Source organism: Parasteatoda tepidariorum, chromosome 8, assembly GCF_982258835.1.
Source record: "Parasteatoda tepidariorum strain Cologne lab strain chromosome 8, Ptep-v5.0, whole genome shotgun sequence".
NCBI lineage: Eukaryota > Metazoa > Arthropoda > Arachnida > Araneae > Theridiidae > Parasteatoda > Parasteatoda tepidariorum.
The window spans coordinates 81,112,918-81,137,000 of NC_141762.1; the positions used below are offsets into that span (position 1 = coordinate 81,112,918).

The window sequence follows — 24,083 nt, forward strand, 5'->3', positions numbered from 1 at the left end:
CAGTTGCATTTGATATTTTATTTTCCATTAGTGCTTAAATGTTAGAAAACCGCATTTATTGCAAAATACGGGGATTTAAGAAAGTTACTAAAAATTGGAATGTCATATTCCGTAATTTTTAGGAAATTTGAAGGGGGGGGGAATGAATTATTTGTAGTTAATTCTTATAAACGTACTTCCCACGTCAAAACCTTATGGACAAAATTGGCGAATAACTCAGTTATACATCATCAAAGAATTAAAAATAGAAAAAAAAAATGATTATGATTGCAGCAAAATAAGAAATATTTTATTCACTTTGTGTGTAATACCAATTCCGATAAAATTTTGGAATTCTTGGACTTAAAAAAGAAGCTCTTTAAAGTCATTTGTGCAAAAGGAGTATGTGCACAGTGAAGAACCAGTTTAATCACTCCGCTCCCCTTTTAGCTTCCAGGCAAAGAATGGTTTAGTCTCTCACTGTAAACAATCACAACCCCCTTGCTCCCATCCCCCCCCCCTTTCAAGGAGGATTGTAAACATTTTTCTTCAGAAAAATGCTCAGCTAATAAAAATAATTTATATATATTATTATTTCCATGATATTTAATGAAAACATAATATCTGAAGAATGAAAATTTTTTTTATCTAGATTTAAACACAGGCAATTAGGAGCCATATTTTCATCATAGATATTTCTTAAATTGTTATTTAAGAAATATTTTAACATTTTTAACTGCTGTATAATGTAATAAGGCAGAATTTAAACACTATTATTCAACTCCTGAAGTAGTTAAAATCAAGTAAAACGATCAAATATATTATTTAAATAACTACCATTTTAGCGCATGGCAGATAAGTAGGAAATACTATTCGATTGTAAAATTAAAACCCAAGATTTTTAATAATGTAAACAATGTGCATAAGCAGTAAAATAATCCAAAAGAATAAAGTGTGCTTGTAAACTTTAAAAAGGTAGTTCTTAGAAAAACGCGTTTGACATCTAGCATAAGAATATTCTTTTATAAAATTGATAGTTTTTAATGAAGAGATAAGCTCATCAACTAAAAATCTTAAAACGATCGATAAAATTAAAAGAAAAAGATAAGTACATCATGCGTAGGCAGAAAATCTCATGTATAGTAATTTTTTGTTAACAAGCAATATTTTTTTGAAACACAAAATATTTGCAACTAAAATATATTGGTTTCATGCTCTCACTTATTATGTATTAGATAAAACTAAATGTTCAATTGATCATTCAGGGATATAAAAGATCACTCAGTTATTTTGGAATTATAGAATTGGACTTATGGAATTTGAATTAAATTTTTATTTTATTTTATGTTCAGTGAATTCGAGATGGAAAGTTTCTGATGAAAAAATGGGAAGCCATTCATATTATACGGTGACCATTGCTGATTTCAATTGTCTTACACTGCAAAGTTGTTTTTGGTTAATGCTGAATTATGAAAGAAAAATAGAACATAAATACTGAAAATTTTTTCTCTCGCCCCTTGTAATTTTACATTATGTTATTTGCAGCATAATTGCACAAATATATTTCGTAAAGAAGAAGTAAAGCGTTATCATCTGTGTCATAATAATATAAATATATATATATATATATCTTTGTCTCATTCTATGAAATTATGAAATTCAAGCATTTATGTTAATTTTGAAACTTAAATTATGTCTTAGGAAAGAAATTGTTCATATATTATCTACATAAACCACATTTTTTGCAGAGGTATGTGGACCACTGCACTGCGGCTTTGCGTAAGGTGACCAGGTTCTTCAGAAAATTAAAAACCGGTAGCAATCTTTTTAAACGAGCATTCGAGAACTCACATCTTTATCTTTCCAATTATTTACAAAAAATAATTAGAGAACCTTTGCTAAGTATTTTTGTTCTATCTAATTTTGCTCTATTTGATTAGTAAGAATATTTAATTTCATGCACTAATTTTGAAATTTTAGAACCAGGTTTTAGCTTTCTAAGGGCGTAGACCAGATTAGCATAGCAGATGCATTCATGGCTCTTTAAAAATGATAATTGAGAAAAACTTTACTAAGTGGTAGCAAAAGGATAATAAAATTAGGAGAGCAGTTGGGGTCAGGGGATAGAACGATTGCCACCCAATGAGGTGAACCAGGTTCGAATGCCGGCAATGCCTGGTAGATTTCAATTTTGCACCCGGCTCGCACCGACCTCAGAGCTGAGTTAATATCCTCAGTGGTAGACGGATAATGGGTTAAAGTCCCCTTGCAATTAGTCCAACTGCGAGAGGTTTTCGTGGTTTTCCTCATCATCTAACGCAATAGCGGTCTAGTTACTTCAAAAAACCCTTCACGAAGTAAAATTTCTCACAAAACTTGATCCATGAGTTCCTTAGTCTTCTGGTTTGGGTTAAAAATTGGAAGGATATGGAGATGGTAGACGTATACCCTACATTGGGTCGGCTGTTCATCGACTGTTAAAAAAAAAAATTAAGAATATTATTCCTAATTTAAGTTATGTAACCATCATAGAAATACCGTCCAACCAACAGATATATATATATAAAATCTGTTCGATCTGATCGATTCTCTCATCAACCCCTATTACTTCTACGCATTCATTTTTGCTATGCTACCGCATCAAATTAAAAAAATAATTATGAAAGTATCCCGAATTTCTTTTTTAAATCCTCTATAAATGAAATTCCCACATTAATTTTATTTATGTAACAATTTCTAATTTTATTTTTTTTTGGAATTTAAATGTAATAAATTTGTTTGATTATTTACTCCAATTTATCTACTTAATTTGTTGCTACTATAAAAATATTTTAAATGTTTTTCACTGAAGAAAAAGTGTAGAAATAGTGCGAAAAATGACTCTCTAATATTGCTCAACTATTTTGCATGTTTTTCAACTATTTATTATTCTAGTTAATAGGAAGTAGTTATACTTAAAAAATATTTATAAGCAAATATAACTTAATTATCGTTTATTGATTGTAAACCGATAACATGCTTATCAAAAAATGTAGCGTAATTAGATAACATCATGAGAAATTATAATAAAGGGACCCCACCTTCAGCTTTTATTTTATGTCTTTGATTTTATATTTTTGACTGCTTGTGAGAGTTCAAAAAGTTGGAAATATCTTCAATAAATTTATATTAAATACCTCTGTAATCAAAATAGAACCGAATAAAGATACCTTCAAACGAGATAAGAAAAAAGTAGGATCTTGATTTTTATTATTGCCGAGCATTATTGCCGAGCATTAGTTAATATTAGAGCATTTTCAGTTAGTTTGCAATTTTAAAATTAATTTAAATTAAAGTCTGATGGAAAAAATATCACTAACAAAGCCTTAAAGTATAAGTCAATATCATATGGATGATTAGTCACTAATCTTAATAAAATTAGACACTCCTCATTATCCCTTAAAAAAGCTCAATTAGCCGCGAGTAATTAAGGTCCGCGATTGGCTGTGTGTATTGTAGGTCCTCGATTAGCTGTGTGTATTGTAGGTCCTCGATTAGCTGTGTGTATTGCAGGTCCTCGATTAGCTGTGTGTATTGTAGGTCCACGATTGGCTGTGTGTATTGTAGGTCCTCGCTTGGCTGTATGTATTGCAGGCTGTGTGTACGAAAGTTTTTCGCTAAGTTCTTTAAAATAATAAAGTTCTAGTTTGAAGAAAATATCTAAAACTGATTTCCAGCTTAATCTCAATTAGAATCCATTTAAAAAGCAAAAAGCTTAATCGTTTTTTTTTATTTAGAACAATTTATTTCGAATATTAAATTTAATTACAAAATATGTTTAATTTTATTTTTTTTCGAACGTATAGTTCCAATAAGTTCTAATTAATAATAGAGACTTAAATAATATTTTAGTCCTAAGAAAATGTCAGATATAAATTTTTAAAAGCTTCTAATGTAATCACTAGATTATTTTACCAACAAAATAAAAATAATTCGATTACAATTTATTAAAAGAAGTCTTATCATACAAGAAAATTAAGAAAATGGTTTTCTTCGAAACGCGTGTAAACATTAAAATATGTGTAAGGCGAATTTTTAAAAAGCTGTTATTTTGAAAGGTAATTCATGTTAAAATCATCTGAATTTAACAGAAAAAAATAATTTAAAAAAGGAGAGCTTTTTAAGATAACAATTTAACATTAAATTACTGCATTTTAATTAATAATGACTAGCTAACGGTATTATTTTTCATTAACATGTTCTTCGCTATAAACATACATACACTTTCGGAGAAATAAAAGTAAAGAAAATCATTAATTTCTCTTAAAATTGCGTGAAAACGTTTCTATGCATTTCTTACATACCAAAAAAGTTACTAAGGAAAAGTTACTAGTTAATATGGATGTGATAATATTTCAAATAGAAACGATTATTTATTCCTATACATTAACTGATGAACTTTCATCTACATTTATCTGATAAAAATGAAATGAAATCAGTTAACATCGTACGTAAATATGTTTTAAGCATTTCCTTTATTTGTTTCATACTTATTCGTTAAATACGAAAAAGACCGGGGTGTGTGTTTCCGAGAAGGCGGTTTTTAAGTGCAAACGAGGACCCCCGCTGAACGTGTGGTTTTATCGACCAACCGAGGACGTCGTTTTTGCACGCATACACACTTCGACTCGGCTCTTTATACACAACTTTGATAAATGCTGCCAATCGAGGACAAAATTAGATTTTGCTAAAAATTTTTCTGGGACTATTTCATGACCCCCTGAGTACGAAAATACCATTTTCTAACCGAGGACGTCCTCGGTTGGCACGAGGTCCTCGTTTGACGGTGAAATTGCCTATGTGTGTCCTCGTTTGCCGGCCCTTGCCAACACACACACACACACACACACACACATATATATATATATATATAACTCGGCTAGGCTTTTTTCTTTTGGTTCAAAATGTCTTATGAATTTCAATACATCGCATAAAAAACAGTTTTTTGGTAAGGACAAATTATATTTAACAGCAATATTGACAAAATTTATTGAAAACTGAAAACTGCTTGCTAAATCTTTTCGTTTTAAATCAACAGACTTAAATCACTTTCAAATATTGACATTAAAATATATTTATTTACCGAGAAAACAAAGACTTGTTTGCAAAGTCGCAATTATATAGAATATTTCTTTGCATATATATTTTATTATAACATTATATATTAATCTTTGTGCATTGAAAAAATAATGCTCATTTTATTTTTTTATTTTTTAAGTAAGGCGTTTAGATATCAAGCAAAGCAAGCTTCATAATAAAATTATTGATTGACTAAGTTAAAGGATTTTTTGTCACTCATGGTGCGTTTACTAATACAATTAACAAAGAATGTTTGTTCTTTAATTCTGTTAGTAAATTTTAAACATTAAACTCCCTTGAGAATAAATGCTCCTCTTATTAGCTAATCGCTGTAAAAACTTGTTAACGAATATTTTACGACTTCAAAGCATAAGAAATATACTAAGCAAACAAGGAAAATGAATCAAATTTCCGCCGGTTAAGAGGAACTTTCTAGAATTTCCAAGAATTATATTCTATCATTATGAATTTAATTTTAACTTGTTTCAGTCTTTTAAAACTAAAAGCTTGGGTGCAGTAATCGGGATTTCATGTTTCTTCACTTTTTTTGTTATGTTAAAAATAATATAGTTGTATACTTTAATAACATTTTGCATGCGTTATCTATGGGAATTTTGATGTCTGATAACTTATCATTACAAACTCTTGAAATTTCATTATTAAATGACGATAATAATTCTGCACTCGTGTCCAGTAATTATCCTTAATAGGATATATGTTGAGGCATTAAGTTGAATTACTCTTCATCGCACTGTAAAAATTTTCTTATCAAATTACGGTAAAATGTACTGGCACTCTGAGCTAGTTATTATCCATTTGTTGGATAGGATATCTGTTGTAATATTACATCATTACGATTCAATACTTGACGAAATTTTCAGGTCCAGATTGCGGGACTGAAACTTTGAGCTTGTACATTTATATGTGTTGGATAGGATATCTGCTGAATAGCATAACTTTTTAAGCAATATGTCTGATTTCTTTTCTTCAATCTGTGAAAATTTCTGTATAAAATTACGGTAAAATGTCCCGACCCTTTGAGCTAATATTTACAATATATTTTACCGTAAAATTCTATACGTCATTTTTTTCAGTAATATTTATTTAACTATAATGATTCAGTATTTTTATGAGATGTAACAGTAAGTAAGTACTTACACGATTTTCTGGGGCCCTGAACCAGCCTTAGGAATTTCTCCCACATCATTCAGGATATCTATATTCAAGCTCTAAGGCAAAATGAGCAATTTCGCAACACAGGCGGTCAGAGACAAGCTAAGCAGCTGACTCGTGACTATGCCAGTGTACGTCAAAAAAAGCTTCTTAAGCTAAAAAGGAACAGGAAGATCATTGGTCTTTTCACTGGACACTGCAGCCTCAGGAGGCACCTATACGTAATGGGTATTGGATCTAATCCTCTTTGTAGTGGGTGTCATCTTGAAGAGGAGACTTCGCGACATATACTGTGTGATTGCGAGGTCTATTCTGGTCAAAGAATTGAGCATTTAAGGCAACACTGCATTAAGACTTGGGAACTGCAAGATGTTCCTGTAAGGTGTCTGCTTAATTTTATTTCAGGCATAAGGCTTTCTTGCTAATCATGATTTAGGGTTTGGGTACTGTAGACTTCTAGTCAATGTGCCCATTCTTTCAATCTAATCTAATCTAGCATTCAAATTAACATAACAACCTAAAAGCAACCTAACTGGCAACTTTTTCTCTGAAATGTCACCACTTCTCTGAAATTTCACGAAAATTCACCACTTGTAAATCTTCTGATTAAATTAAAGCTCCAGAACTCGGGGTGCCGATATTTTTTACCGCTAATTTCGCTTTTACAGGAGCATGTTACGAAACAAAATATCTATTAGCTTGGTTATATATATATATATATATATATATATATATATATATATATATATATATATATATATATATATATATATATATATATATATATATATATATATATATATATATATATATATATATATATATATATATATATATATATATATTAAACCCCGGTATATACTTTATGTTAAAATAGATTTTATGAATGATGCACCCAAAGTGCAAAAAACTGTTACTGTAAAATTCATGGTACTATATATTAAATGGTAAAAAATAATTTTACGGTTAAACGGATTTTACAGATCATGCACAAAAGTGTCGGTTCTTTATACCGAAATTTCATTCGAAATTTTTTACAGTGTTGTTAGAAGCTATTTTAACGCATGTCCATTAAAATCAAACTTTCGTAAAGGTTGTTCAAAATAGATTTAAAATAAATAGTCTGAATATTTTAAAAAATTGCTTGTCTTAAAAATAAATGGTTTAAACATTGCTTAGTTAAAATCTAAATAGTAGAAATACTTTAAAAGTTGCTTAGTTAAAATATCGATAACTTAATAGAATCTAAAGAAACCCAAACGATTAATGAAGTTTCCTCATGTAGCCTCTATAACAACGTTTTTAATTATACCAACATCATTAGAGTTATAATCATCATCCTTCTAACTGTTAAACTGTTACTGTAAAATTCATGGTACTATATATTAAATGGTAAAAAATAATTTTACGGTTAAACGGATTTTACAGATCATGCACAAAAGTGTCGGTTCTTTATACCGAAATTTCATTCGAAATTTTTTACAGTGTTGTTAGAAGCTATTTTAACGCATGTCCATTAAAATCAAACTTTCGTAAAGGTTGTTCAAAATAGATTTAAAATAAATAGTCTGAATATTTTAAAAAATTGCTTGTCTTAAAAATAAATGGTTTAAACATTGCTTAGTTAAAATCTAAATAGTAGAAATACTTTAAAAGTTGCTTAGTTAAAATATCGATAACTTAATAGAATCTAAAGAAACCCAAACGATTAATGAAGTTTCCTCATGTAGCCTCTATAACAACGTTTTTAATTATACCAACATCATTAGAGTTATAATCATCATCCTTCTAGTATTAATATTTTAACCAGACAATAAAATTCAATATAATATTTTAGAATGTGAAGCGTATTAATCAATTAAACCCTAATGGCATGAATGTAGAGAAAAGAATTTTTGACAAGCCCGAATGAAAAATGGGCAATACACATTAGGGATGACATTAACCATTTATAACACAGGAAAAACAAAAGCAAATTGTCTGTGCCACTTAAATCATATTTTTCTAACTTTCCCATACATAGGAAAAGATCACCTAAGATTTTCTGATGATGCTACTGTATATGGTAGCAGGAGCAAAACTCGACGATGAAAGGTCGCCCATCCTTCATATGGGGAAAAGAGTGTAAAGGAAGGCACCGAAAAGACTGATGACTCAACAGTTTGAAAGGCGGAAAAAACAGGAAAAATAGGAAAGAGGGATGGAAAGGTGGAAGAAGGAAAAGGATTAGAATGGTATAGCTAGCCGATTGAATACATATGACATAGATGAACGATGTAGCATTTTTCAAGATTTTTAGTTTTTTCCCCGTTTCAGAAACGATCTTGAAAATGTCAGTAAAATGTGCAGTTTGGTTTCTAGACGGAAAAAAAGTAAATATTTTTTTTATTTGCAAAATAATTGTTTATGCTTTGTAGAAAAAATATATTTTAGTTCATATTATTATTAATTTGTACAAGAATTAGTTAATATTTTAAATTATTTTATGTTACCTGCCACATAGTAAATTCGTGATCTATTACACAATAATAAATTTTATGGTATATAAATATAGAGATTCTAACAGGGGTGATATAAGTCCTGTTAGATTATCATCATCAAGTTAATATTTCTACTTAAGCTTCATTGGAATTATTCATTTCAATAATACTCTTTGTTAGAATACTTTTACACTTAAAATAACATATAATCTTAAAAATTTCAGTTAAAGCTACTAGTAGAGAGTAATAAAATATTCCTCAAATTGTAAAAAAATATCCAGCAAATGAAAAAATAAGCGGAATTTTATATTTAGCTCTCCTGATTATTCAATTTTAATTTTAATATTTTTATAAATGATTATTTTTTCATAAACTAGATTTAATTTTGATTTTTTTAAAAGAAAAACATTGTTTATAATTTAATCCCTTTAAATCTCAGAAATAAATTCGAAACAATTTTTTTAAAATAAATGCTAGAATATATTGGAATATTTCATTTACATCAAACGTTCAAATGGGAGCGATGATATTTTAGTTTTGCAAGAAAATAATTTCCTGAAAATTTTATGAAGAAGTAAGATAGACTGGGTGTAAATAAATGACAGATGAGACTATTTAATATGTGAAGTTATACGCTGTTCTATGTTTTCGTCATTCTTTTAACAGTTAAAATTATAATATACAATTTAAAAAATAGATTTAAATCTATTAAAGCACTCACTAAATATAATCTCTATTGTTGTGTTAAAAATAAAAAAACACTTAATTTAACGAACTGAAAATGTATCTCTGTTACAGATGGACTTATCAATTTTTTACACATCGAAATATTTTGCCAAAGTTTATCGTTTACTTTCGATAGATGGCGCTAAGTCTGTGACTCTGGTGATGGAATCAATGATGCAGTTACCTAAGATTTAATTTCTGCGAATAAAATTTTATTTACCTTAAAATATCTGGAATAAAAAAAAAAAGAAAATTTTTAAATTTAACAATGTGTTGTATGGATACTCTTTTAGCTACATGGATTATCATTAGAATTTATATTAAATATTTATAGTAAATTACATATATAATGATTAAGTTTTAAGTGAAGTTGTATTAAAAGATAAAGTATAAGAGACGTTGATATGTTTAAATAGTATTAAAATCAATACTAATGTTCATTTTTTTTCAATAAGCTGATTTTAGGAAACGTATTAATATAATATATTATGTTTATTTTTAAATGTAAGTATATATATATATATATATATATATATATATATATATATATATATATATATATATATATATATATATATATATATATATATATATATATATGGGTCATTCTCACGAAAACTGTCATTTTTCAGTTCATAAAATCCCAAAAAAGTAAAGTGAATAAAAAGCTCTGAAACTTTTTATATTAATAGAAATATGTAATGTCATTATAAAAAAAGTATATATCCTATAAATTATACTTACGATTTAAATTAATTAATTTTTTTTAAAAAATTAATTTATAATTAATTAATTAATAATAATTAATTAATTAAATAAATAAATTAATTATTTTAATAAATTAATTTATTAATTTTTTAATTTATTTTTCAAATTAATTAATAAGTAAATTAATTATTTTCACTATTTAAAAAGTGAGGGAATGATACTAATAGTGAGGGAATGATATTTTATTTTAATACATGCTTCTATCTAAGTTACATCTACCTAAAGTTTGAAAATGATAACATACTAAGTATATCTAATATTTATTATAATTTAGTCTTATATATTTAATAGTTTTTACAGGTTTGGGAAATAAAATTGGCTGGCACGATTGAACAAAAAAAAATTTGATAATATACTCATCTTGAATCATTCCCTCACTTCAGCGTCATTCCCTCACTTTATACACTAGTGAGGGAATGATGAATTCAATAAAATTTAAAAATAACAGTTAGGCCTAATTAATTTCTGAAGTCAATCACATACAGTTATATTCATGCAAGAAAGCAACATATAATTATCCACTTTCTCGATGAAATTGTATTTTATTTTACTCTAAAAAATGACATAAGGGAATGACAAATGTAAAAAATTTTACCTGGTTTGATTCATTCAAATTTATTCCACACCAAAGCTTCTTTAAGTTGAAGATGGAAACATACTACAATTTTGTTCTATGATGCCAGTTGTTAACTTCTGAAGTTTTTATTAAAATATTTTTATTCTAAGAAGATTGCAGGTGATAAGAACATTATTGTGAGGGAATGACGCGAAACACTGGGGACAAAGTTTAAAATAGTGCTGTGTTAATATTTTTATCAGAAATTAAATTTAAAATTGATTTTCTGAATTCTATATTTCAGTATTCTGAAATAAGAAACACGAATTTGTAAAAAAAAATTTTTTTTTCAGAAACAATTTTTTTTCTTTTCTTAAATCAGCAGTGGGGACAAGTGAGGGAATGACATATTGGTATATTTTAATTACCTAAAATAAATAAAAAATAAAAATTGATAATTTTATTTTTATTCTTTTGTTAGCTTGCATTCTGAAGGACACTTTCCCTGAAATTTTCTTAGCTGTGTACCCGAATCAAAGATTTTACATAAAGTAATGTACGAATCTGACTCAAAATATTGGAAAGATTGAAAAGTTCGATATTTCTTACTTATTCATTTGTTTTTTTAATTACTCAAATTTACATAACAAATTTAGGGAGACAAATCTACATATATCACAGCATTTTTATACATTTAAAAAATCACAATGAAGCATAAGTTAATTGCATATTTTATTTCTAAAAAAAAAATCATATTGAAATTTTTTATGTATTCCAAAATATTAGAATATTTAATGATAAACGCTTAAATCCAATAATAAATTATTGTATAATTGGTTGTAAATGGTAGGAAAAAAACGTTACTTAATATTTCGTAGCATCACTTTTAGTTTTGAGAACAGCATATCAACGATCGTGCATGGAATAAGCAAGATTTTAACAGTCTTTTTTGACCACATTAGCTCAAGTGGAATAATATTTTTCACTAGTTCAACTTTGTTTGTTGGATCAATTTCTCATAGTTTTTTCTTTACTATCCCTCATAAGTTTTCAATTTGGTTAAATTCTGGTGAGTTAGCTTGTCACTGCTGTTCTGTTATTTCGCATTACTCAAAACAAATCTTAGTTGGTTTTGACAAATGAGATGAAGATAAAACTTGCTGAAAAATAAAATTTTAGCAGAATTATGTAGCAATCGAAAGTATCCTGATGTATACCTGAATTTACTTTTTCTTTGAGGTTACATACCCTTACAGTTCCATTTGCACTCATGCACTTTTGGATGAACGAATTTTTCAGATGTGTAAAAAAAAATTTCAATTCTCTCAAGCACTTCTCGAGATATGGCGAAATCCGCAAAAAGTAAAATTAATATTAAGGAGTCCATACTTTGGAATGACGAACTTTCCTGATCAAATATTTCTCCGATTGCGGAAACACTCTATATTTTGTGGGTCAGAAGTTCAAATCCATCGTAAAAAAAGAAGGTACGTATAATCAGGCAACGTGCGCTTTAAAATTTGATTTCATAACATCAAATATTTTCTTCGCCAATCAATTGGTTTATTTGAGGTCACCCATCGTACCATTAAGATTGAGTCCTAGAACATGAGGATCCAATCTTTAGATCAAAAGTTATTCAGGATGGTCAGTTTATTTTTTTGACCTCAGTACATAGAATTTCGCAAGTCGATTTGTGAAGAAACTTTATTTAAAAAACAATTGAATGAAAATTGTTGATATATGATTAAAATAAAAATAGAATAATATATAATGATATTGCTTTTTCTTCCCACACAAATCACAGCAAATCATAATCATAGTGGTGGTATATAAAAAAAAAAAAAAAATAAATCGAAACTTTAAAAAAATGATCGCAAAATTGAAAAAAAAAGCATATATTTTATTGCTTTTGACTGTTTTTTTTTCAAGTTTTAATTTGAACAGAAGCCATATTTTTGACATGTGGATAAATTAATCATCAAGTTTAACAGAGCAAACAAAAAAAACACTAATAAAAACTAAAGTTATTGTTAGTATGAAATGATAATTTTGATGAATTTTTATTTCAAGATTTATGAACTTTTCTAGATGTTTATAAAACAGCATACCGAATGTTTAGCAATTTTTCATTTCTTTCTAAAATTCGTTTAAAAAGCCATAAAAACTTTATAAAAAATGAAATAAACTCATTCATCTACTGGGAATAAATTCAGAATTATTTCTTTAAGGAGAGCTTTTAGGAAATTGCGTTTTTTCTTGTTTTTTTCCTTACTCTTGAGAAAAGCAGTCTTTACTTTCAATAGTAAAACAATATCCGGTAATGACCTTTTATAAAAGTTTGATTTTCTAAGAAGAAAAAAATAATCTGAAATGCTCTTAATTGCAGTACATCCTCGCTGAAAAATCTATTATCTCTGAATGAAACAATTTATTTCTGACAAAAATACAATATCCTAGTTCTATAATAATTCCTTTGAAATTTATGATTTAAAAGAAAGATTGCAAACAGTTTCATTCTCTTTTTGGCTAATGGATTGCTTCTGTGGGCTTATTTGGTATGAAGATTGATTGTTTTTAAATTTTAGTATTGATTTTATTACTTAACGTTTTATTGCCTTCTAAAAATGGGTATTTTATTTGGAGTAGCTGGATATTCATTTTTAATATGATAGTTAAAATAAAATATGTTAATATTTCTAACATTTTTATTTTTGTGAATAAAATGAATTCATAATTCCTTTTTCACGAATGTTTTTATGCCTTTTGGAAATGTAGATAAATCAATGCTTTTTGCTATTTTGTTTATTTATTAGTATATTTATTGATATTTAAAAATAATATTTTGTACTTGCATGTATTTCAACACATTATTATTAATTAACTTAATCATTGATACTATAATCTAATCATATTTGCATCATTTCCTGAGAATTTTCATGACAGTTACTAGTTAGAAAAAAATAATTTTTATCTTCTTTTTCTATTTGTCATGTTAATAATAAGAATAATCCTGCGTGTTCTTATAAAAGTTGTCACTATTCATTATAATTTGAGCTTATATGATTGCATGATGCAAAAAATGATAGTATGCTATTGCTAAGAAAAATAAAATTCCTTGAAATGGTGACAATTGCTTCGTTGTGATCATAAAGGACTGCAGATTTTTCACTAATACATTTCTTTCTTATAAAGAACCCATAAAAATACGCGAATCAATTGTACAAGAAATAAAGAAATTTTTTATGGATTTAGAGTAAGTTTCAACTGAACTTCCAAGTAAAAAAATTCTGGAACAAATTACGTTAAAAGTACCGGCACTTGGAGGGCATCATTCTAAAAAATATTTCACAGAAAAATCCATTTTCTCCGTAGAACAATATACAGTAATTTTTAGAGTAATATTTATTTAATTAGTGATTCAGTGATTAACTGGTAATTATTATTGTAAAAATCTGATATACTGTAATTTAACGATAACAATTACCAGTAAATCACCGAATCACTAATTAAATAAATAGTACTTGAAAAATTACTTTATATAAGATTTTGTTCAGTTGAAAATGGATTTTACGGTAAAAAGTATTTGCATCCTGAGTACCTGCAATTTTTACCCTAATTGCAATGTATAGTTACGAATGTACAAGGAAAGCTCTTAAATTCTTTGAAGATTCAAGATGAAAATTTCTGTATCCCTATAAACTTTAAAATAATTGTAAACAGTATTTTTAAAACAGCGCATACTAAACCAAAGTACAGACTGTACTTTAAAAACGGGACGTTAAAATATTAAAAAAAATGTCTTATTTCTTTTCACGGATGACTATTAATATTTACGTATTACTTGATAATATCAGGAGAATTCTTCTGCCAGAGGAAAACACGGAAAAGCAATTTAAATCCAACAGAAAGACGCAAGTACGTATCATAAGACAGTATTTTATCATAGAGAATTCCTACTGTGCCCTTTACTGAAAATGTAGACATTCAAGGATTAAGGAATGAACTATATTGTAATGTTCTATATTGTAGTCTTTTAGTCAACAGAATCTGGTTCAAATTTTAGCAATGAATTTAAGGCAGTTTTACCCACAACATGATAGATGATAAAGATTTTACTTTTAAAATTCATAAAAATATTTTATTTCTTCCTTTCTAAATTTATATTGCATGGAACTATACGTATGTAATTCTATATAGTATGTTCTGATATTTCCAGCTCCCCCAGTATTTCATCAGGTTCTCCAGTGAAGTCAAGTATTACAGGCTGCAATCAAAGAGAGGATGGCTGTCCACTTTGATCAACTCACAAAGTGACCGAGGGTGCGTGGCATCACTCCTAGGATAAATGTTTTACCATAAAGTGATTTACCGTCTTCGGATCATCCTCAGAGATGTTTACCAGACAGTCACCAATACCACATTATGCAGATCTAGGTAACGCAAAATAAAGTAATACTACAAACATTTCCCTTTAAATGCATGTAAAGATTTATATAAATGGAGAAAAAAGATTTAGAATTTTAAAATTGTAACATTACAAGCGCCATTCGGGACATTTTGAACATTTTTTGCCATTCCTTATGCCAGTTTAGTAGATACGCTTGATTTTTGAAGTTGATATTTTTTTTACTTTTCTTAAATTGTTTCTAAGAATACTTTATAAAAATTTCAGGCCTTTATGTTGAGTATTAAGATAAATAATCCTAGAAATGCCTAAAACAGCCAATAATGTCATTTTGACCGTAGTAAGAAAAATATTTCATTTTAACTGTTCATGCCAGTCCTTGATTTTGAAAGACTTGAAACCCTGGGAAGATCAGTAGAACAGGGTGTCTTGATTCGATGTTTGAAGTGATGTTAGTTTTATTCAATTACAAAGTTGTTATTGCGTTAACCGTGTACATCCTGATTACAAACAGTGTTTTTTAATCCTGAACAAAAAAAACTATTGGCAAATTGGAATTGCTTGTGAGCCAAAATACAAATTTATTGCATTATGAACAAGCCATATATAAGCGGTAGCGCCTCGAGCTGCCGTGCCACAAGTCCCTGGTTCGATCCTCGGGACGGGCATGGTTGACTCAGCCTTTCATCTCTTCAGTGGGTCTATAAATGAGTACCGAGCACGCTTGGGAACTAAACACTGGGGGTTCCGAGTTCGGCTGACCCCCTGACCGGAACATCTGCTCCTGCTCCTCAGAGCCCAAGGTCAAGAGAACTGAGATGGGCCCAGTAGTCATTGGCCCTCTATTTGCTGTTGCGCCGCTGAGTTTAGTTTATATAACTTTAACTTCAAATTTTTGCAACTGACATAAAATTTAAAAAAAAAGTAATGGTTATTTTTGTATGTTGAAAAACGACTCATGATTTGATAATGATTTGGAAAAATATTAAGCTCTAAGCATGGAACCACACCAAAACTTCGAGCTCAGCGAAACTAATTTTAAATAGCATTCATGTGAATGTGCACTATTAAAAATTCGGAGCCAAGTTGCACCAAAAGTTGGTATTCATTTACTGGCTTTATAAAATGGAGCTTAATTTTTTCATATTTTGGTATTTTACTAGCTCTGAATATCAGTGGAAGGTTGCACCAAAAGTAGGTGTTTTAATGAAACAGAGCACCTATTTTCTTTCTTCCTTCTTTTCCCGTTGCACCATTATGTATTAGGTATTTTTAAAGCACTCAAATGCAGGCCGATGTTGCTATTTACTGTAGCAAAACAATTTACCGAAAGTGAGTTATTTTATGACATGCCTCTAACCCCTTTATACCACCAACCAAATTTAAGAAGGCAACATAAAAGAAATGCACTATAATTAATTCAAATAAAACATTTACCTACCTGAACAAGATGATAATCGAAACAACTTGCATTAGTCGTCCCGATACAACTAGACCGAGTTGCAAAGAAAATATGGCGTCGTAAGCAAATATCGTTCAGTTTACAGTCACTGTCAAAGTTTTGTGTCTTTTACAAAATTTTGGTGCAATCAGTTGCACCATGGAAGTATTTCTCGATCATTCTTCACGATTTATGGTGTAATTAAGATAAATTATCTTTCAATTAACTAAACCTTGGGGTAATAAGAAACTTCGCACTAAATACCGGTTAAAGATTTACCAAGTTTCTTTACAACGTTTCTGCAAACGACGGAATAGAGAAGAAGCTAAGTATAGTTCGTTCACCAGGAGTTGAGACTTGGCTCCACCTCCTCGGACGCAGAGTTCATTTCAGCGCGGGGGAGTAAGAGGAAAAACATCTCCGTTGTTGAAATTGAGACAACCCTTAATTTGCGCCAAACACAGAAAGTGAATTCTTTTTCACTTACTTTGCTTTATCATCTGCTAATATACCTTTTGTTACACTAGCTCATTAAATATAGTTTAAATTTAAAAACTGTTGTTCTCCCAGCGAAATGTCTCATAAAGGACAAACTATTCACTCAAAAGAAAGAAATATCATAAAAAATAGTGTAAAATATCATCAAATTTATGAAATATTCATTGTTAAAAAAATGCACATAGAGTTTGCGAAATAAATATTTTTGCCAAACGGTCGCCATATAGCAACATTGTTCAGGATTGCTCACAACCTTCTCCCAAAAATAGCGAAATAGTATCGTCGCATACCACGTGATGAAGGCGGAGCCAAGTGCCAACTCCTGGTGAACGAGCTATACTCTCACTTACATCGTAATGTCGAACCAAATGGCTGACAAGTCGCTAAGAAATTATTATTTTACTCCATGAAAAACTTGAAAATATCTCACACTTATTTTGAAATGCTTGTCATACTGTTACCTTCAATGCTTGAATAATTTTCGAGAAGTGTTTCGTCTTCCTAATTACGCATTGAGAGTTCATTCTTATGATTGTTAAGGAGCTACGAATTAGTATTTTTTTCACCAGATAGCCTCTAATTCTTAATTTTTAGTTTATAAAGCAAGAGAACACGCCTTTTAACATCCCAAATGTCAGTAGAAAACTTATGATAACTATGAGAAATGCTAGAAATCTATTTGTTTTCGTTTTGCTGTAACATTCACGCAACGCGGATAAACTGTAGTACTCCAGAACTGAAGTCTAACTATTGATGAAACTTCGACATGTGCACTACTGCGCATTGTGTATATTCGTATTGTTAGTTTATTTTCGTATGACTTCGCAGAAAAATAATCTATCATACCATATTATATTGTATTGTTATATTCTGATTAAGTTGATAGAAAAAATAACAAAAATGTCTCTTATCTCAAAATATCCTTATAAAGTGTATTTTTAACAATATTCATCAAATAAAAAATCAATCATTTACATTGGAATGGCGTCAATTTCCTAAGGGGGTCAAATTGACCTCAAATAGGTTTTAGGTAAAAGTCCAAAATCTGTCTGATCTAGTGTTAATAAAAGTGAACTTGTGACTTGAAAAGTGACTAAAATATATATTTCCATATGAAAAGAATAACATTCATTAGTTTGTCACATAAATCAATTTATTGATCGTGATTCAGCTTTCTAAGCCTCGCCAAGCTCCGAAATTTGCCTTGCTATTTTATATGCTTCACGCCAGCTTTACTAGCAACACATTTTTCCTGCTTAAAATGTATTCTATCATTTTGAAACATAAACTAACTGTATTAATTGCTTTTTTGGAAAATTTAGAAATAAGATCTGATTTTTTTTCTTCAGAATTTGTTGCTAAATATGTCTTAATAATCTCTATTATTTTTAAAACGAAGGAATTGTAAATGGTTTATCTGAAGTATCATGGGAAGTATTATATTTCATTGTTGCCTTAATTTAAAAGTATCAGAAGAAAACATAAAATTACTTAATTTTATTGTTTAGAATTTCTGTCATTTTATGCATTAGCTTGTAATTTACATAAAATATATCATGGGGATCCTAAATTTAATCTCAGACGTATTAGTAGGTAATATTCCCTAGAGGCAGTCATTTTGTTCGGACTACTTTTATTATCTCATCTTCAATAAGAAGCTTTTAAGCTAGAAAACAATCTATCTATATTATATAAAACGCTAATACGTACGTATGTATGTATCAGTAAAACCGATGATATTTCTTTTCTCGCGCTGGCAACAGTTTTCATTTTTAATTGATTGGATTCGGCGCGCAAGAGCACGTAGTGAGCAACCAGATAACAATAACCAGAGTGAGCATTATCAGGTTGTTCAATTCAGATTCATGCACTAAAAACATAACAATATTTAATTTAAACTCAATTAGGAATTAATTAATTAATTGGAGTGAGAATGCTTTAAAAGGCCGCTGTTGAATTGATATTTTTCTACTGGGAGCTACCTAAACGTCTAAAAAACGTTTAAGTGTTTGTATTGAATGCATTGAATTTTTTTTATACTTCGCGTTTATTTATGCATTGAATTTTCACGCTTTAAAATGCAGAATATTAGTGAAGCAATATTTGATAAATTTTGCTAATATGTTTCTTATTTAGCTAATGTTTTGATTTTTTCACCATGTACAATCTAAATAGCTAATATACTTTTTTAAAAGCCAATAAGAACATTGGTAGAATTCTTCTACATAAGTACAATACTGTGTCTTTGATGATAAAATACTATGTCTTTGATGATAATATATTATGTCTTTGTGCTAGAACATTGTGTTCATTGGCGAGCGAGCGCAGCGAGCCATGGTTCACGTCGTGAACCACATAGGATTGCGTAGCAATTCTCGGGGGTTGGCGAGCGTTAGTGAGCAGGGGGCGGAGCCTCCTAGTATATATGTAAAACAGATCGATTATAAGCATATTTTTTACTCAAAATCATGATACGATGTACTGCTTATACAAACCACTTAATTAATCTAAGAAAAGTTGAAAAAAGGTGCTTGTAAATGCTTAAATGACACACAAAATAAAAAAAGGCGGTCTATTTTTAAAAATAAATTTCAAATTTTACCTATTTTCCTCATTATAAAGAAACACGAGATATGAGAAAATATTTTGCTGAAGTTAAATTTTAAGAGATATCGTCTTAATGATATTTTTTTTATATTGCTCTTTAAAAATAGTATATAAATATTATATATTTCCATAATTATGAAATTTTAAAGAAATTGAATATTAGCTAGTTTAATGAAAGATTTGTTCAGGAAATGTAACAAATATTTTTATATATTGCTCTTTAATGCGAAATTAAAAACTAAATAATTAAATATTGTCCCAAAAAAAACGAAATTGTAGTTCTGGTGTTGACATCTTAAAGATAAATGGTACAACACTAATAGCACTATCGAATACACTTTTAATATCTACCTTGACACTCTTAAGATAACTTAGTAAAACTCATTCTAACTTTATAGAAACCTATAATTTTAATAGAACTTCTCTCTTAAAAATACATAAATTAAATTGCCGAAACTGAAAGGCACGACCCTCCAACAAATAGTTTAAGGTTGGATATGAGTAGCATTCAGCTTAGTTACTACACCTTAAGAAAATTAGTAAAATCGTGATGATGAAGAAAAAAGTAACGACGGATAAAATTGTGACGAAATTTCCAACAATGGCAAGAAACACAATCTCAACGTTTAATAAAATTCTTTATTTTATCATTCCTCCTTAATACATAATTTGAGCTTCAAATAAAATATTACAACACGCAATAAATAGATTACACGAAAAAAACTTTATATTGAATATTTCATGAAAGAAATTTATCTGCTGAAAACATTCTCGTTCAGGTTACCTTGATCTCTCTCTGTTCACAAATATATAGTTTTAAAAGAAAACAAATGAAGTAAAAAAGAACAATAATAAGTCAAGAGCCCGCTTGTATGCTTACCGCTCATAAGTTCGGAAGTTACGAAGAAGTCTGAAAACTATTATACAATATACAGATATTTGAACAGCAACAGTTTGTCTTGATTTTCAAGAACATGTCCTAGAAAATTGTTTACTCATAATATTTCATACTATTAATATGATAAGATGCAGCACCTTTGAAATTCTGTTCCGTAAAACAAGAAACTGTTTAAACATACATATATTTATAGCTTATGTCTTATATATTTCACCATTTTTTATATGTACACAGAAGTCCTTATCGAATATACATCTATGCAGGTATGTCAGTTTTAGGTCATTTGTTAGGTCATTTGGCATCGAAAGCCTGTAAGTTCCACAGACTTGAATAATTCAACACATACGTAACTTGAGTTTGTATAACGTATAGATGACATAGATATGGATAAAGACACCACGAAAAATAAAAGAAAAATTATATTCTTGAAATTCAGCATTCACTATGAAAGCTGCCAGCAGTATCACTCATCATTTTAGCTGTTTCTCTGTAACGAAGAGTGTGTCCAATGTTAGATACTTTTCTATCTATAATTTGGCCCTGTTGAAACAATGGACGTTTTAACAGCTCTGAATACTTTCAGTTACTCGGTAAATATGAAGTCACACATAGCTCGAACCATCAATAATCAAGGCTTTATATTCCTAAAAATAAATAAATATTTATATTTCACTCATTCACTCAAACACTGTAAAATATTCCGGATCAAATTATGATGAAAAATACTGGCATCTTGAGTGCCGCATTCGTAAAATCCATTTTTACCGTAAAATTTTATGCCGTAAGATTTATAGTAATATTCTTCATTAGAATGATTAAGTGCTTTTGTGGTAAATATTTTCGTAAAAATTATGTATATCATATTTCTTTATTCCATTAAATGTTCAAAATGTATTTTACGATGAAAATCAGCGGCGCTGAGGACGCTAGTGCTTTTTACCGCAGTGTAATCAGAGATTTTTCGTAGCGAATATAAAAACCTTAAAATTTCAATACTGACATTTGAGAAGTTATACATCCCTAAAAGAGTTGAATTAAAAATAAATAAATAACTAATTGTGTATATACATATTAACTTAAGTATAAAGAGAACTTGCGTAATTATAGTAACAGTTGATTAAGATTAAACCGCCACAAGTTTTGTGCCATTTCAGACAATTATCGAGACTGCAAATCAGTTTTTACTAATTGCTCGATTCAATTTAGATGATTGGAGTACTCAGTGAAAACTGATTTGAGTATGTGATGTGCAAAGCTTGAACAAGACGGAGAAACGGAAAGATAAATTCTCCATTGGGTAATATCAGGTGCTGCAAAAATGTCCGATGATTTGAAGAATAAATTTACAAAAATGAAAAGAAAGAGAAATGCAAAGTATTCTGCATTTTTCTTTGGTAAAAAGGAATTTTATATTATCTAAAAATAAATTTCTTCACAAAATGTTTCAAAAATTACGCTGTTACTATAAAACAATATTTTTTATCTAAAAGACAGACCATTACGAATGAAATATTAGCATGAGAGTCTGCTAATTTTGATATTAAAATGTACCTCATTGTTTGTTTTCATAAAGGTTGTATTATAATTTCTTTTTCATTAGAAGTGCTGTTTTTTACAGACGAATTTGATATTATGAAGAAAACTTTCTCTCGTTACCAAAGAAGAACGTTTCACGCAGTACAAATCTTTTTTTGTTTAATTTTTCTATAATTTATTTTACATATCATCATCCATTTTTGGCATATAACTGGTTTGAGTTCTGAGGAAAAAAAATTGCAGATTTGGATTTATCAGTTAATGGCGCTAAATGCCTGATATTTTTTCTCTGAAAATTGCTGAAAAGGACAATAGACAAATAATACTAGTTAGACTGCTTATTCTAGTTTTATTCGAACGAAATCTAACTTTCCAACGACTTTCGGGTTTACTCACTCTCATAGCAAGATTAATAAAATTTAGTAAAAATTATAAGTTAGTAAAATTTATACACTGTATAAAAAAAAAGAAAGCTTTTATGCTATAGTTCACTCTGAACCAGGAGTGTCACAGTCTCATGACCAATGACAAGATGATAAGAATGTGGTTAGCATTGCGCTTAGACAGTTTTTACTTCCTAATTATACAATCTTCATAGCGATAATACAGCTTGTAAAATCACTTTTATTAGATTAAATCATTATAAGAGGATTTTGAATTAAATGAAAGTGATTTAAAACAGAAAATTCTGATATTAGATTCCGATTTTAGATTGTGCTTTTCATTTTATCTGGTTGAAATAATTTAGCCAATTGCAATTTTAAAACTAGTTTAAATTACAAAACAGATAAATAATTTTGATTATTAATTTGAAATCAATAATTGATGACTTGAAATTATTATTTAAGATACCAAGTTAAGAATGCAAAATAAATCATTTCGTAATTATTTTCTTTATTTCTTAAGCGTTCTTTCATTTTAATTGTCCTACTTTCTGAATTTAAAAAAAATATTGGAAATACTAGCATTTTTTTTAAATTTTAGTATTATTAAAAAAAAAAAATTCAAACAATTGTACAATTCATTGTTCGGGTTCCATCAGAAAAAAGACCTAAGTAATTTTTAAACTTTCATAACTTCAGTTTCTTTTAAATAAATTTAAATTTTGAATAAAACTAATGTTATTCATAGCAAAGAAAAAAATTCTAAAATGTATGTTTGTTTATAACAAATGCTGATTCTCAATTTAAAATATAAAGGAACTATCCGAAAAACGACATTAAAAAATAGGCAAAGATAAAGCTTCAATAATCTAATTTAACTTAAAAAAGAACTAGGAAACTACATTTCATGGATTGGCTCACGTTCATTACTTATAGAGCGTAATCGAAAATGTTATTTTTGCATCCTGAAAGTGAAAGTTGTGGAGCTTTTTCGAGAAATTTAAAAGTTTAGCATAAATTTGGACTGTAGCCATTACATAAATAGGTATATTAATCTTGATGTTAAGGAAAGGCAATTTACTTAAAAGTTTTTAAGCTTGAGCCAGTTATTTTTCTTTTCGAAAATATTAGGGAAAAATTATGCAGTTTCAAAAAGTTCAATCTGAAACAATGAAAAATATATATTTTTTTATTCAATAATGCTTTACTTGCTCTAAAAAGTTATTCAATTTGAAAAATAAACTTACTTTGTTTTTAAAATTTTATAATATTTTACTTTCATTACTTTGCATATGTGTTTGAATTCATTTCAAAATCATTATTATTATTACTGTTATTTTTTTAAACTTTATAACCAGCATTTAGCAGCCGACCAAAGACTCAGCTTGCAACTATCTATGTTCAACTCCGTAGCCTTGTATTATTAAACTCAACCCAGAAGACAAAGGTACTCCCTGATTAAGCTTTGATACAAACTAACCTTCGCGGAGGACATTTTGATGGAACTAACCG

General features: G+C 28.7%; 1 protein-coding gene across 1 annotated transcript in view; it reads right to left on the minus strand.

The window, feature by feature from the left end:
• Nucleotides 1-20,379: 20,379 nt before the first annotated feature.
• LOC107444985 (zwei Ig domain protein zig-8) overlaps nt 20,380-24,083 on the minus strand; it is a 210,158-nt gene continuing 206,454 nt past the window's right edge. The window contains exon 7 of the mRNA XM_016059279.4: nt 20,380-21,296. The gene's annotated coding sequence lies outside the window, so the exon portion shown is untranslated. The remainder of the gene's footprint in view (nt 21,297-24,083) is intronic.